This window comes from Adiantum capillus-veneris, chromosome 10 (assembly GCF_014529385.1).
Source record: "Adiantum capillus-veneris isolate H3 chromosome 10, ASM1452938v2, whole genome shotgun sequence".
NCBI lineage: Eukaryota > Viridiplantae > Streptophyta > Polypodiopsida > Polypodiales > Pteridaceae > Adiantum > Adiantum capillus-veneris.
This window is the reverse complement of record NC_140940.1, coordinates 95,765,316-95,779,483: the sequence shown is the minus strand read 5'-3', so window position 1 is coordinate 95,779,483 and position 14,168 is coordinate 95,765,316. Positions and strand designations below refer to the sequence as shown.

The 14,168-nt window shown below is 44.4% G+C and overlaps 1 pseudogene; it reads left to right on the top strand.

The window, feature by feature from the left end:
• The first annotated feature begins 12,102 nt into the window (after window positions 1-12,102).
• On the top strand, window positions 12,103-13,703 carry LOC147449295 (F-box/kelch-repeat protein At2g44130-like; annotated as a pseudogene).
• The last annotated feature ends 465 nt before the right edge of the window (window positions 13,704-14,168 follow it).

The window sequence follows — 14,168 nt, the reverse complement described above, 5'->3', positions numbered from 1 at the left end:
AGATGGCAACCTAGAATTGTAATGTGTCACTCCGTCTTGATGTAGGGGCCTTTGAGGATAGCTTCACGGGGGGAGACATCATTTTCTACTCTGAGACGCATCAAGCACCTAGAAAATCCATGAAACAGGTGAGCGGATATAGATGGGAGACAGCTTGCACAGACAGGAGACTAGATCGGAGCATCGAGGACGGGGCTCAGGGGGAGTGGCAGTTCTATTCAAGGAGGAGTTGCAGCCATTGATATATATAGCACGCAAGGATGAACATGCTAGGTACATGTGGGTGAGGCTCAGGGCAGAGACGGGTAGATACCTCTACATAGCTATTTGTTACTTTCCTCCTAGTACGTCAGTATATGCATCACCTAGAGGACAATCCCCCTTTGCTATTTTGGATAATGACATATGGGAGTTTTCCAAGGATGGTGACATTATCATACTAGGGGATTTCAATGCTAGGACTGCCCACCACCAAACAATATTTTATGATACTTCCGAAGAAATGCTTAGGGAGCTGGACATCACATAGATGGGTGTATCCAGACTATCACAAGATGAGGAATACACTGAATATGGCAAATACTTGATAGATATGGGAACCGCACACAGGTTGGCCATTGTGAATGGCCTACAAAGATTTTCGACAGCTGGAGGTTTCACTTGCTTTCCACACCGACATGGTGCCAGCATAGTGGATTATGTTATGGCCCAGCCAGGTCTCATTCCATTCTTTCAGGATTTCATGGTGGGCACTAGGCCAGTTGGAATAGCAGTTGATTATGGTATCGTGTCTTTCACCTTGACCTTTTAGTTCAGCACAGCTCCATTAGGAGAGGTCCCCCCACACACTCAGTATACCTTCATGAGGGAGACAGATTCTGTGTATATGGATGAGATATACATGGAGCTATGCACCCACGAGGTGGGATGGCCACTATATGAACTCACTCAGATACTGGCAGAGACGCTCCATGATGCAGCATCAGAGGCATACCCCCACAGCCAGCCCACACGGAGACGATCTGGGAGCATGCCCTAGAACAGTTGGTATGATGAGGAGTGCAGAGTGACAAGGATCAAATCACAGAGGAAAGTGCTCATGGGTATTACCACACATAGACAGTCACGGATTATCTTTCGCTGCCTAGTGCGACGAAAGAAAAGGACCCATCTATCTTAGCTAGAGCGGGATCTATATCAGCTATTTATAAGTCAAGACTCAGGCGAAGCATGGAGGCTGTTCCACGAGCATTCACCACCACCAGCGGTCACCTCCACTGAGACATGCCCGGAGACATGTTCTTTCTTTACTGTCGAGAGGGTAAGGAAGGCGATTGACAGGATGAAGACAAGGAGAGCACATGATCATGATGGTCTGGTAGCAGAGCACTTCATCCATGCCAGAGATATGCTTGCAGATCTCATGGCTATGATGTTTAATCGAGCCATGTATGAAGGCTTCCCAGAGACTTGGAGTTTGTCTACGATTGTGCCTATTTTCAAGTCAGGAGATCCCATGATTCTCGCGAATTATCGCACCATCATGGTTGGTCACACATTAGCTAGGTTGTATGCATCCGTTCTTGAGTAGGAGCTGAGTAGATGGGCAGAGCAAGAGGGCATAAGAGCATCAGGGCAAGAGAGGTTTCTCCACTCTTGACCAGATTCTGACACTTAAAGCTATTATTGAGGAGAGTAGACACCATGGCAAGAGAATCTATTGTAGCTTTGTGGATTCCCGCAAAGCTTTTGACACGTGCCAAGAGCCAGACTTATACGTAGACTACAGGACATGGGTGTGCCTACAGAGCTGATATGGGGTATTCTGGCTCTATACAGGACATCAATGGGGCGGGTACGCACCACTGAGGGAATGTCTGACATGGTCTACTCCACTATTTGAGTAAATCAGGGATGCCCCCTATCCCTGACTCTTTTTGGGATGTATGTGGATGAGTTTTTGGACTATGTAGAGTGTGAGGGGAAGAGGGGGGACTCAGCTAGCAGGGACATGGATTCCGTTGTTACTATATGTTGATGATATTGTGCTGATTTTTGACTCTCCAGAGGGGATGCAACGTCATTTGGATGCTTTGCATACATTTGCTCGTGACAGTGGATTGTCTATCAATCTGGGGAAAACCAAGGTTATGGTGTTCAACACCACACCACAGTGGGTCAAGAGGTCGGTACCCACATTTATGTATGGCCAGGAGATTGTGGAGTACACAGATACATATACTTATCTTGGGGTAGTTTTCGATGGACCGGTGTTTTCACTAAGGAGAGCATCAGAGACTAGATTGACAAGAGCATATGCAGCTTTGGGTGGCGGACTGGAGTGGATGTGTTTGCAAGTTCAGTTTCAGGAACCGCGAACAAAGCTTTGGCTTTTTGACACTCTGGTGACTCCAACTATGCTCTATGGAGTTCAGGTATGGGGACCCTCAGTAGACCATCATGGGAGATCTGGCAAGACAGATGGATGGAGAGGTATGGAGAGGCCTCTGGTCTCTATGATCGCTCGGATGATTTGGGCTAAGGCCTCAGTACCACATGAAATTATCCGAGCCGAGCTAGCCGCCCCCCCCCCCCCTCGTGGTGGAGGCATTGACGAGATCAGTATCCTTTATGCACGGTCTATGGGATCTCCCCAGGGACAGATATGCTCGGCTTGCCGTGGAGTCATCTCGACAACTAGCTCTACAAGGCGATACAACATGTTGGTATGGACAGATGACAACATGGTTTCAGTCGCATGGTCTTAACATGGATAGATTACCTCTGCTTCAATACTCCTTGGATGCACGCTCCTTGTCTGTCACATGGACAGAGATCACCAGACTCATACGTCAGGATCTGATTCAGCTAAATACCAGGAGCACATGGATATAGCCGACACAGGAGTTGGGCACGAAGATGGCCTTATACAGAGAGAATCTTCTCCAACTCACGGAGAACGGCTTTGTTATAACTAGGCCTGCATACATGGATACACACTTATCTAATGGGATAAGATGCGCTATTGGACAGATACACACATCTCACATTAGCTCCAGATCGAGACTAGCCATTTTCGAGGGGTGCCGGCAGGAACCAAGATATGTCACCTATGTAACTTAGAGCTAGAGATAGAGATGCACTACACATGTCACTGCCCTGCATACTATGAGATACGCGGCCGCTTCCACTGCCTGTTCAGAGAAGGGTTTGAACTTTTTTCTAGAGCATGAGATACAAGGATCAGAGGTGTCTCGGATTGTTCCTGCTAGAGCTACGTAGACTTAGGGAGAGCTTGCTGAGGACATCAGGGGAAAGACAGCCTCAGAGACAAATCACAGATTTCTTTACACTAGCCAAAGGAGAGCCAACGGAGCAGTCATTACAACAGATCTTAGAGCCTACTCATACTAGAGGTATACTGCTTGACTGAGCCACTGAGCTTGGCAGATCCAGACGTCCACGACCTCGGGGGGTTCCCACTATCGACGAATGCTACAACAAAAGATACAGATCACTCTAGCTCGACATGCAAGACGCCCAACTAGAGTACTGACCATGGAGGAGGTGGATGAGATCCGACAGAGATCGATGATAGATTTCATCTGAACCCACAAACTCCCCCTCTCCCCCCCCCCTCCCCCCCCCAACCCCCCCCAATTCCTCCCCCTTAGTTGTTTTAGTGTTAGTTCTTTGTAACTTTGTAATTTCCGTACTCAGACATGGTATCAGATTCACCAATTGTAACTTTTTTGTCTCATAGGTCTTTTTGGCCTCTTGAAAACGTTAATATAACATTTTCATTTCATTTCATTCTCTCTCTCTCTCTCTCTCTCTCTCTCTCTCTCTCTCTCATGGCGCTTATTTTGCCCCCCCATCAGTATGTGGTCCTCATTGTCATACCCTTGTTCTACAATTTGCAACATGAGATTGTATTCTACTTGACTATTAGCTTCATTACCTTTCCTACCGGGATGTTTCCTTTTATACTTACTCTCATATGACTGTATCACATATGATACGGTTGTCACTTTTGGTCTCATACGTCATTTTGGCCTTTCAAAGATGTCAGTATATTATTCATTGTGTGTGTGTGTGTGTGTGTGTGTGCAGGAAAGGCAACCCATTGGAGGAGTTCCGGCTTTGGTAGAGGCCATCAGTTGGATCTATTGACTGAATTTTTTGTTCACCTTTTAGGATTCATTACTTTAGTCTTTTGAATTTTCTATGTGAGACGTTTGGACCGTAGGACCATGATGTCATTCTCTAGTATCATAGGTCCTTTAGGCTTTTTGTAGACGTGAATATGTTTTTGCTACCTCGTGCATGCCAGTAGATGCACAAATATTACTCATTAAGACATAATGCTGCCGCATCACTTTCATCTAGTTGTGCTTCATGCTCAAACCCAAGCTTTGCATTTCCCCATTTCCGACAAGCACCTAGAAGGGTAGACCAAACTAGAGGATGTTCAGATGATGGCGTCATCATAATTACTCTCATAGCTTCATAGAAAGGCCTTTCTTGTCCAAAAAGATCAACCATGCAAGTGTAGTGCTCTTCATTTGGTACAATGTGATATTTTTTCCTCATGTTATCAAAATAAAATTGGCCCGCATTGACTAGGACTGAATGAGTGCATGCATCGAGCACATTAATGAAAGAGGCAATAACTGGGGAGATGCCCTCTAGTTGCATGCATCAAAAACAATCCAGAGCTTCCTTGGCCACCAGCCCTTGTTGGGCATCCCCTCCTATGAGTACATTCCAAGAGACTAAATTTGGAGGGAAACCCTTACTCCACATTCGTTCAAAATATTCTAGGGCCTTCTCCCCCTGACCATGTTGGGCATATCTATAATCAATGCATTCCAAGAGACTGCATCTCGGGTATAGGAAGCTCATTAAGAACTCTTTGTGATTTCAAAAATACATCACATTTGGCATACATATTGACCAAAGCTTGACAAAGCACACCATTTTTTCTTAAGAGCCCCTAACTAAAAATCTCATCATTAAATGGAACCAAATTTTCTAGATGGTCAGGTAGCCTCTTGTAGTGAAATCATTCAATGTCTCCTTATCTCAAATCTTACTTTGTAAACATTTATTGCGATCTTGGGACTTCCCCCTAAACTCTTTTCTACCGTAGTCAATAGTATGGGCTAAATCTTGCATGCCTTGATCTAGAAACTTTGGTCTAATCTCCTCAAAAAGAAAATTGTCGACTACATCATGAACGTGTAGGTATCATTAGCGGGTGTAGAATTACTAACATCGGTAACATATGTATCCCTTGAAGGAGGAGTATAATAGACATATGGCTTTCACTTCCTTGTTCTAAAGTTCTACTTTTGTGCTTGTAATTGATTGAAAATGATAAAATGAACATTGAACTAATTCAACTGATAAGCTTTCTTTCATCCTCAAATTGAAAATCTATTTTATGATGTAAACCTTATTTATACTAGCTTCCTTTTGATAAATGCTCCACAAATTTTTGGCCAAGACTCAATGGTCTTCTAATCAATCACTGTGAAATAAACATACCTTGCCAAGTGTAGTCTAATGGTAGACCTTGCCAATGCAATGAGAGGGTGGAGGTTGAGCGAGCCTTGTAGCTTAGGCATGGAGGGTCTAGAGACGGCATGAAGGTGTGAGGTAAGGCCACAAGAGCACCATAACATGAGGCCATGTAAGCCATGCACTGAGGCATACAAGAATGTATGCAAATAGTGTGGTCAAGGATGAAGCTCAAGGAGCTATGGCCGCGAGAATGATTGCTTACATACAAGGAAGGCGACAAGTCGGCTTGCATAGGATCGAGCCGCGGATGGCTCCGAAGGAGTGCTCACCAGCCTAAGTTAGGATGACATATCGAGGAGGTCGCTCTATTACATGGTCTTTTCCTTCCTTGTTGCTCGACACATGATGCTATTGCTGGTTAGCAAGTGAATTCACATGTTTTCAAAAATTTGGGGGCGTTATTTTTGGGCACCCTACCCTAGTAAAGGACTTGCCCCACGGCTAGGCAAGGGCCATAGTTGCTTGGCATGCACAACTATACAAGGGATTGAGAAGGGGCCATGATTGGTTGGCATGCATGGCTATGCAAGGGCTTGAGAAGGGTCCATGATTGGTTGGCATACACAACCATGCAAGGGCTTTGGCATGCGCGGTCATGCAAGGAGCCCACGACTAGGTAGGGACTATAATTTCTCGGCATGCATGACCACACCAAGCCATGGTTGCTTGGCATGCAAGTGCGGGGAGGGGGGTCACTACAATTAAAAAATGCCTATCATGTGGGTTCAATAGTAGGGATTTTTTCTCTCTATATTCTCTCATATTTTCATAGACAGAAGGGTGTTGAAAAATTCATTTTGAAATTTTTTTACATATTGACACAAATTTGGCCAAATTACGGTCGAGTGTTTGCTTGATATCAATAAGGTCAATACTAATTTAGATATGCAAGGATACACAATAGTGCATAAGTACGCCAGTTTTTAAATACAACTTTTTGGCATGAGGGTGCTTAAGACTGCACATATGATATTTTACCTGATTTTATAGTTGTTATAGACAAGTAGTCTAAGTAGCTCAGAAGACTGCGAAGCGGAGCTCAAATTTTTCATTTGTTCTCTAAGTGCAACATCAAGGATCTTCTAGGATATCTATGGGACGTGCAAGTCCGATATGAAGTTATTATGAGTGCAATTTTACTTATATCATTGATCATATATATGATCACAATTGGCAGTTTGACTATAACAGTGTAAGTATATTCAATGGCTGAGGGTAAGTAAAAAGTGTGCTTCTAGTTTTGCTTATCAAGAATTCTCTTGCATGCTTTTACCAATATGTCTACGAGAAAGTGTATTTATGAGATCATATGCTATGCCATGAGTGTAACGCTTTGGGAAAAGTGCACATCAAGCTTTGTATTCAGTATAGCAAGGTACTATGTGTATGCAATACTTGTGTTTTCAATTCAAGTTTTTGCATCCATATTTCACATTATGTGAAATTTGGACTCACAAAGGGGCCCTTTAAGGAATTTGACTTTACCTCTCTCTACCAAAACGGGTGCATGGATAAATTTTTACAAACAAACTCCAAAGTTGGCGGAGGTTTGACAGTTAGAGTGTCCTCTTCAAGCTCTATCTACTGATATATAACACGCCATGAGATTCCTCATATTTTATAAGATTCTTTTTTTTTTTCACTTAGATTTCCACAGAGTTGTCACATCATAGGTGAATCAAAAAAGAATCTTATAAAATATGAGGAATCTCATGGCGTGCTATATATCAGTAGATAGAGCTTGAAGAGGACACTCTAATTGTCAAACCTCCGTCAACTTTGGAGTTTGTTTGCAAAAATTTATCCATGCGCCCGTTTTGGTAAAGTCAAACTCCTTAAAGGGCCCCTTTGTGAGTCCAAATTTCACTTAATGAGTGTATCGTTTGAGAATAACTTGGTCATATATCAGATCACCTTTCCCTATTCAAACCAGAGGCAATATGCAATGGTATGAGGGTGATACCTGGGGAGATATGAAAACTAAGATCCATCTTCACTCTATTAGGACACTACAAGTGTGAGAATTAAAGTAGGGTACACCGTTTTAAGTAGAGGGATGTAGATGCATTTGTGGTGCAACCACGAATTGGCACATTGTAACATCCATTAGATTACAAAGTCAAGAAGTTTAGGGATCCCACTATGTTAGCATAGATAATCCAAAAAAGGTTCTTCTTTTTTTATGAAAAATAATACCAGTTTTGAGACTTACTCACATGTGGAGGGAAAATTTACCCATGGACTTGGACACACAGTGCCAATATTTTATTAAGTGTCATATGCAAGTCCAAATGCTCATCACTCACTTGAATGATTTGCATTAGTAATAAGCATTTCAATTTTTGAAAATGAATTGCTTGAGAAGAGTCAGTAATAAATTTCACATAGTTGGAGCATCTCACTTGAGATAGGCTCTACTAATAGTTGAGAAGAGAATATAGAGCAATAAGTTTTGTGCAATTATAGCATCTCACTTGAGATAGACTCTATTATTAGTTGATAGAGAGCAATAATTTTTTCTCCGTTAGAGCGTTTTGCTTGAGATAGGCTCTGCTATTGGTTAATTGGTGACAACAATAAGTATTGCTAAGTTACAATGTTTCGTTTGAGGTAGGCTCTACTACTTCTATGAGATCTAAGTAGAGGTTCTTTTTGGCTAGGGGAACAATCTCTTCAAAGGATGTTGATTGCAATCATTGAGTTCAGTTTTTGCTACGAGCAAACAATTTCACGTATGAGTACTAGATTTGGTAATCATCTAGTGAATCAATTAACCCGATGCATGTCTAGAGAGAAAAATATTGATATTCTTTGGAAGATTTCTCATCGATGTTTCAAGGATGAAAACTCTTCTTAAAGGGGGAGTAACAAGTATAGAGCTAAGGGGCGGCACAATCGGCTAGGCATATGAGTCAAGGGGGCTTCTAAAGGTAGGCTAACAACCTATACGACGACAAGAATGGTTGGGTGAAGAAAATCATCTAGTTTGTCCCTTGTCCTCACACGGCTAGTGAGCACCTATACCATTGTATACATGTCCTATGGCAAGGCTACAATAACGGAGCTCCATCGGTCTAATCCACTTCACATTTAAGTAACTCGGTTCCTAGTGCTTGGCTTCAAAAGCCTCACCATGACCCTCAAAGAGGCTATGCAAATTTGACTCAAGATCAAGTACTAGAAAATGCCAAAATCAGCACCACAAATACGTACAAGGTAGTATTCCTAGAATCCTACATAAGCATGAGATGTAGAGACCAAAATTACTTCTAATAATATACATACTGATAGTGGTCTTTAAAGCCTTCTAATCATTTGGAATAATTCATCATGATGGTTTGCTACGATGAAGTCTTGGCAACCATCACCACAATCCATATCCTACATAAGGTCCATACATTTTTTCCCTTCTCCTTTACAATGTACTATGACTTGAATAATTTGGTTTGCCTTGAAAAAATTGGGCCTTTGGCTCATTCCCATGGAAGTGATTGGCTAGCCAAGCAAGGTGCCCTAGCTTGCTATTGCTAAGTCATATTGTCCTTCCTAAGGGAGTATAAAGGGTATAAGGATGTGGTCACATGATAATATATTTTGTGCAACTATGACGGAGTTACAAGGAGACTAGTATAGTTGCATATAAGACAAATAGTTGGTTCACATGTGACCATGCAATTTCAAAAAGTGATAAAATCACTAAGCTTGCCAATGAAAAGGGCACATCAATCTAAGAGTTACGTCCCATTCGATGAATGTGCATACTGTGCAAATGCTTCATTGAAGGAAGTCTCGTCTGATTGTATGCAATGCAAAGTTCGCTTTTTTTTTTTCAATTTTTGTAACGCATGTATACAAAATCCATTGTGCTCTATACATTGGAAGTGTACAACAAGATGCAGCTTTAAGCTAGCTTCACCAAAGGTTCCTTTCTAAGCAAAGCTAAAACCAAGGGCTGATGAGATGATAAAGCAAGACATTAGTTGGTGTTTAGACCACGGTAAGTCTCTAATTTTGAAATCTGGGTTGATTTATGTGGTGCAGACATAATGGGTATCTATTGAGATAAATGTGGAAAAAAGTAAACATGGGACAATGGGCGTCGTGCACCAAGCAGTTTGCAATAGGAGTGCAAAGCGAAGGACGAGACTCTAGAAAGTTCTCTCATTTGCAAAAGTGAGCCAGGCATGAGGACCTCATATCAAGGTGAAGCAATGCATGGCTCCCCTCGTGGTCATGCTGCTCTATGCAGGTGCCCGTGCAAGCCATGTCCCAATGACACCTCTTCACTATTGCGTAGGATTCTTCACGAGAAGAAAACCCATTAATCAATGTAGGCCATCTTTTGTGTATGCACGCTCCTAGACAATCGTTCCTTTTCTCATGGCATAACGCAAGTTTATTTTCTGCTCACGTGTCTGCAAAGGCTTGTCATGACCTAACACTTGACAAATTAATGGGGTACTAGATGCCCTTCAATTTTCACAACTTCGAAGGAAAAGCAGGATTCTACCGCAGGTGCTGGAAATTAAGGAACCCCTCTGTTCTTTTCTCTGCATGTCGCAGCTGTTGGGTTAATGGTAGAGTAGCGGCAAGCATTGACGAATCAAGGGAAGAAGGACAAAGAGCGAGGGGAGAGATGGTCCGACTGCAGATCATGGGCAGAGGAAAATCACTGTGCGCTGCAGAACTCGAGATGGGCAAGGCAACGTAGCCCAGGAGGCAGTTTAGATTGTTGGCAATTCATTTCACCGGATGCGCCGAGGTCTTTGAGGGGAGAAAGGGAGGCAGTGGTGCATGTGGAGAGAGAGAGAGAGAGAGAGAGAGAGAGAGGTAGAGAGAGATGCCGGTGCAAGAGAGATCTTTTGCTCTGTCAGGCGCGACGCAAAGGAGTGACAGATTTGTGTGTTGATTTTCGTGCGTCTTGGGGAGCTGTGTGGGAGAGGGAGGCAGGCGGGAGGTACAGGTGAAGAGAGAGAAGGAAATGGACGGGAGCTGAAGGAGTACACTGAAGCATCCTAGAAGAAGACTGGAAGTGAAAAGGTTTATAGATTTTCTGTTGGGGACACTAAGGTGGTGTGGCAATGGCGATGATGAAGTAGGAGGAGGAAGGCACAGGTTCATAGGGAGCTCGAGCCCGAGGCTAAGCCGCTGAGGCATGGCGATGGAGCACTGCGTTGTTCCCTCTCCTAGCATGAGCACAACGAGTGCAGCCAGCCAGCCAAAACGAATCTGCAGGGGCGAGAGCCTACGTGTGCCTCGCCCTTTTTGGCCTGCAACAACTGGCTGGCCGGTGTAGCCCACGCCCCACCTGTTCCAGCCATAGGGCTGGCCGGAGCAATTGTGCTCAAGAATGGCAGCCAGCAGCGGAAGATTCCTGGGAATCTTATTGTGGCTGGAGACTCGCCGCCCGGCACCTTGTGCTAGGGCTATCTCTTATGGTGCGCACATGCGTCGTTCACCTCAAGGTTCGGCCAAATAGCAGCTTCCATATCAATTGGCCCCGCCACGCCCCTCTCTTCAAGGTACCGGATTACCAACGATCTTACTCTAATGGAGCCCCCCCCCCCTTCAACAAAGGTTCGCTTCGTTCGCATGGTGGGAAGGTCGCTCAGAGAGCAACAAACCTGCAAAACCTGCCATGACGTCGTTGCATGGACCAACCGGATTCATTCCTGCTTCTGCAATGCTGTTGTGATTAGATAATGAGCTCTGAACTCTGCGACTGATCGTCTGCATGTACGCAAGTTCTACATCGGTCGTCACCCGTTCACAGTGAACGATCGCCTACGTGAACGGCGCATGTGCTCTCTCTCTCTCTCTCTCTCTCTCTCTCTCGCGTCGGCTAGATCTTTAAGGTCTCTTGGGATAGTTTCCTACAACATTAAAACTCTCTTCTTCTTCTTCTTCTTCTTTTCTCTCTCTCTCTCTCTCTCTCTCTCTCTCTCTCTTTCTCTTTCTCTCTCTAAGGTGATTAGGTAAGTGGTATTTTTAAGGGCACCGAACTTAGACTGGTAGGCACTAATAAATGATCAGTAACTTCGTCCATCGTGAAAAAGTAATAATCTATTCAAAAAATAAAAAATCAATTTTTAAAATATTCTCTTTTTTTCACTAATAAAAAGGGAACATGTCACTATGGCCTTAGCTGTTTGGGCGGGCCAAAAAGTCATTGATAGCTATGCATTGCATGACCTCTGCCTTAGTGAGAAACATAGACAAAGTCATACAAGGGAGATCCATGGGTCTCACTTAGAACTTTACAAGAGCCAATTCATTTGGATGATTGGTTGCGAACATGTGCGCAACTTGTTGCAAACAATTCACGTGGTGAGTTTTTAGAAACGTATTGCACACTAGTTGCGAGTAGGCTCTTGCCTCAAGAGGTGGAGTAACACCGCAACCACAAAAGACGACAAAGCAAACTGGCCAAAATTAGCTTTGGCCACTCGACGTTTATTCTCTTCCTTGTCTTTTCGTTTTCACGTGCACACTGGGCTTTGCATTATGTGAATCAAAATGGCTTGGTTGCAAGTTGCCAACATGTTGTCAACCTCACGTCCATGTGAACTGGCCCCAAGCTCTCTCTCTCTCTCTCTCTCTCTTTCTATCACGTAGATTGGTTATGCCAGTTCCCTCTTAAAGAACAGGTCTTGAGTTCAACTCTCCTTGTCGTATAGATCTTCTATACCAACGAACATTCCAAAACGTCCGCGGAGATGGCGTGGGCGGGCGAGGTCGCGCTCTGCCAGGCTTGCCCGATGAGGTAGCTCTGCGATGCCTGGCCACGCTTCCTCTCGACGCCCTTGCCCGTTGCCGCAGCCTCTCCCGCTCCTGGGCCTCCGCTCTCTCATTCGCGCCCCCCTCTTCCTTTTGCCTGCCTCTGCATTGCCCACGTCAATTCGCGCCGTGAAAGCTCCTGGGCCTGGCTCTTTCTCACCCCTTTCCACCATAGCCGTCCTCATATTGTCCCCTTATACAGCTTCCCCTCAAACGCCCTCTCCTCTCAAACGCAGGTCATCACCACCGGCACCAATCTCCTCCTTGTGCGATCCAGGCTGGAACTCACTGATAGAGCTGATCATTTGCGGCTTAGAGGCAATGGCAAGGTGGCAGGTTTGTTGATTGGTGGCAATGATGCCTCAGCGCCAGGTGCACTGCAAGGTTTTGATGTATGGCAGATGAAATGGTGCCGAGAAATCAATCGTGCGGTGCCTTGCATGCATGTGGACCGATGGGGATTTGCCACAGCACATGTGGGGACACATGTTTATGTAGCAGGTGGGGAAGGCCCAGCCACGGCACGAAGCGCGGAGAGCCTGAATATGGAGGATGTGGGAGGTCCTTCTGGAGATGAGATGCGAGAGGAGCATCAATCCGACCGGGTTCGTTCTTGGCGGGTGCTTCTATGTGGCAGGAGGTGAGTTTCGACCAACAGCATGCACAGAAGGGCGGTTGTCGCAGTCAGGAGAGTATTATGATCCCAAGAAGGGGGTGTGGACTCTTGTGGAAGGCATGTGGCCGGAAGAGCTATGGGGTTATGGAGAGGGTGATCCTAATGTTGTGGTTGTCAAGGATGTGGCATATGCAATGAGTCATGGGCCTTACACAGGAGTGATGATGTTGAGTGTGGTGAGTGGTCGAATGTGGGAAGTGCGGGGGCGCCTCCCACATGTACCTGGATTTGATCCTGTGGAGGGGAGTTTTTTGCATTTGGTAAGTGTGAATGACGATGAGCTTTGGGTCGTTGTCGGTGGAATGGGAAACAGTCCTTGGCTGGTTTATGCTTGTAAACCTCATCTTTCAGCAGATGATGGCCTTTTGAATTGGGAACACCGGCCGTTCACCATCCCACTCTCGATCCCGTATTTCGTGCTTGCTTCTGTTGGGATTCATATATGAATGTGAGTACATGCTTCTTCTGTACTCTATATGGGCAAACATCTCGACTTTATCACACCCATTGTGATTAAACCACGAGAAGTTCAATTATGCTATACCATATCATCGACCATTGACACTACACATACCTACCTGCAAGACATTTTGTAAGTTTACTCAAAGCATGAGTATGCATAACTCTAGAACTTGATATCTAATATGAAGTAAGTTTTATCTTTGCCTGGTCAAATAATACTGACTCTCAAGGGGTCAAATTTCATTTATTAAATAGCAATTGCAATGGCCTAGATGGATGTTTGTGTGTTGGTGTTGTTAAGTCCGTAGCTTGACGGCCAAGCTCAATGCACGTTGACTGACGTAGTCATTTACAAAGGCCAAAGAACAATCTTCTACTCTGAATTTCTTTAATTAGTTATTGAAACCAAAGAATAATCTCTTAGGCATTGGATTTCTTTGACTTGTTTCGGATTGTAATATAAGTTGCCATACAATGGGCAGCTCTTGTGACTACAAGAGCTGACATGAAACCACTGATCGCCATTAAGCCACTTGGCCTATGAATTAAGGCTTAGACTTCATGGGGCAAAGTGTAACGCTTTGGGCAAAGTGCACACTGCGCTTCATATTCACTACAGCAAGGTACAACGTGTATGCAGTAGTTGTGTTGTCAATTCAAGTTTTGG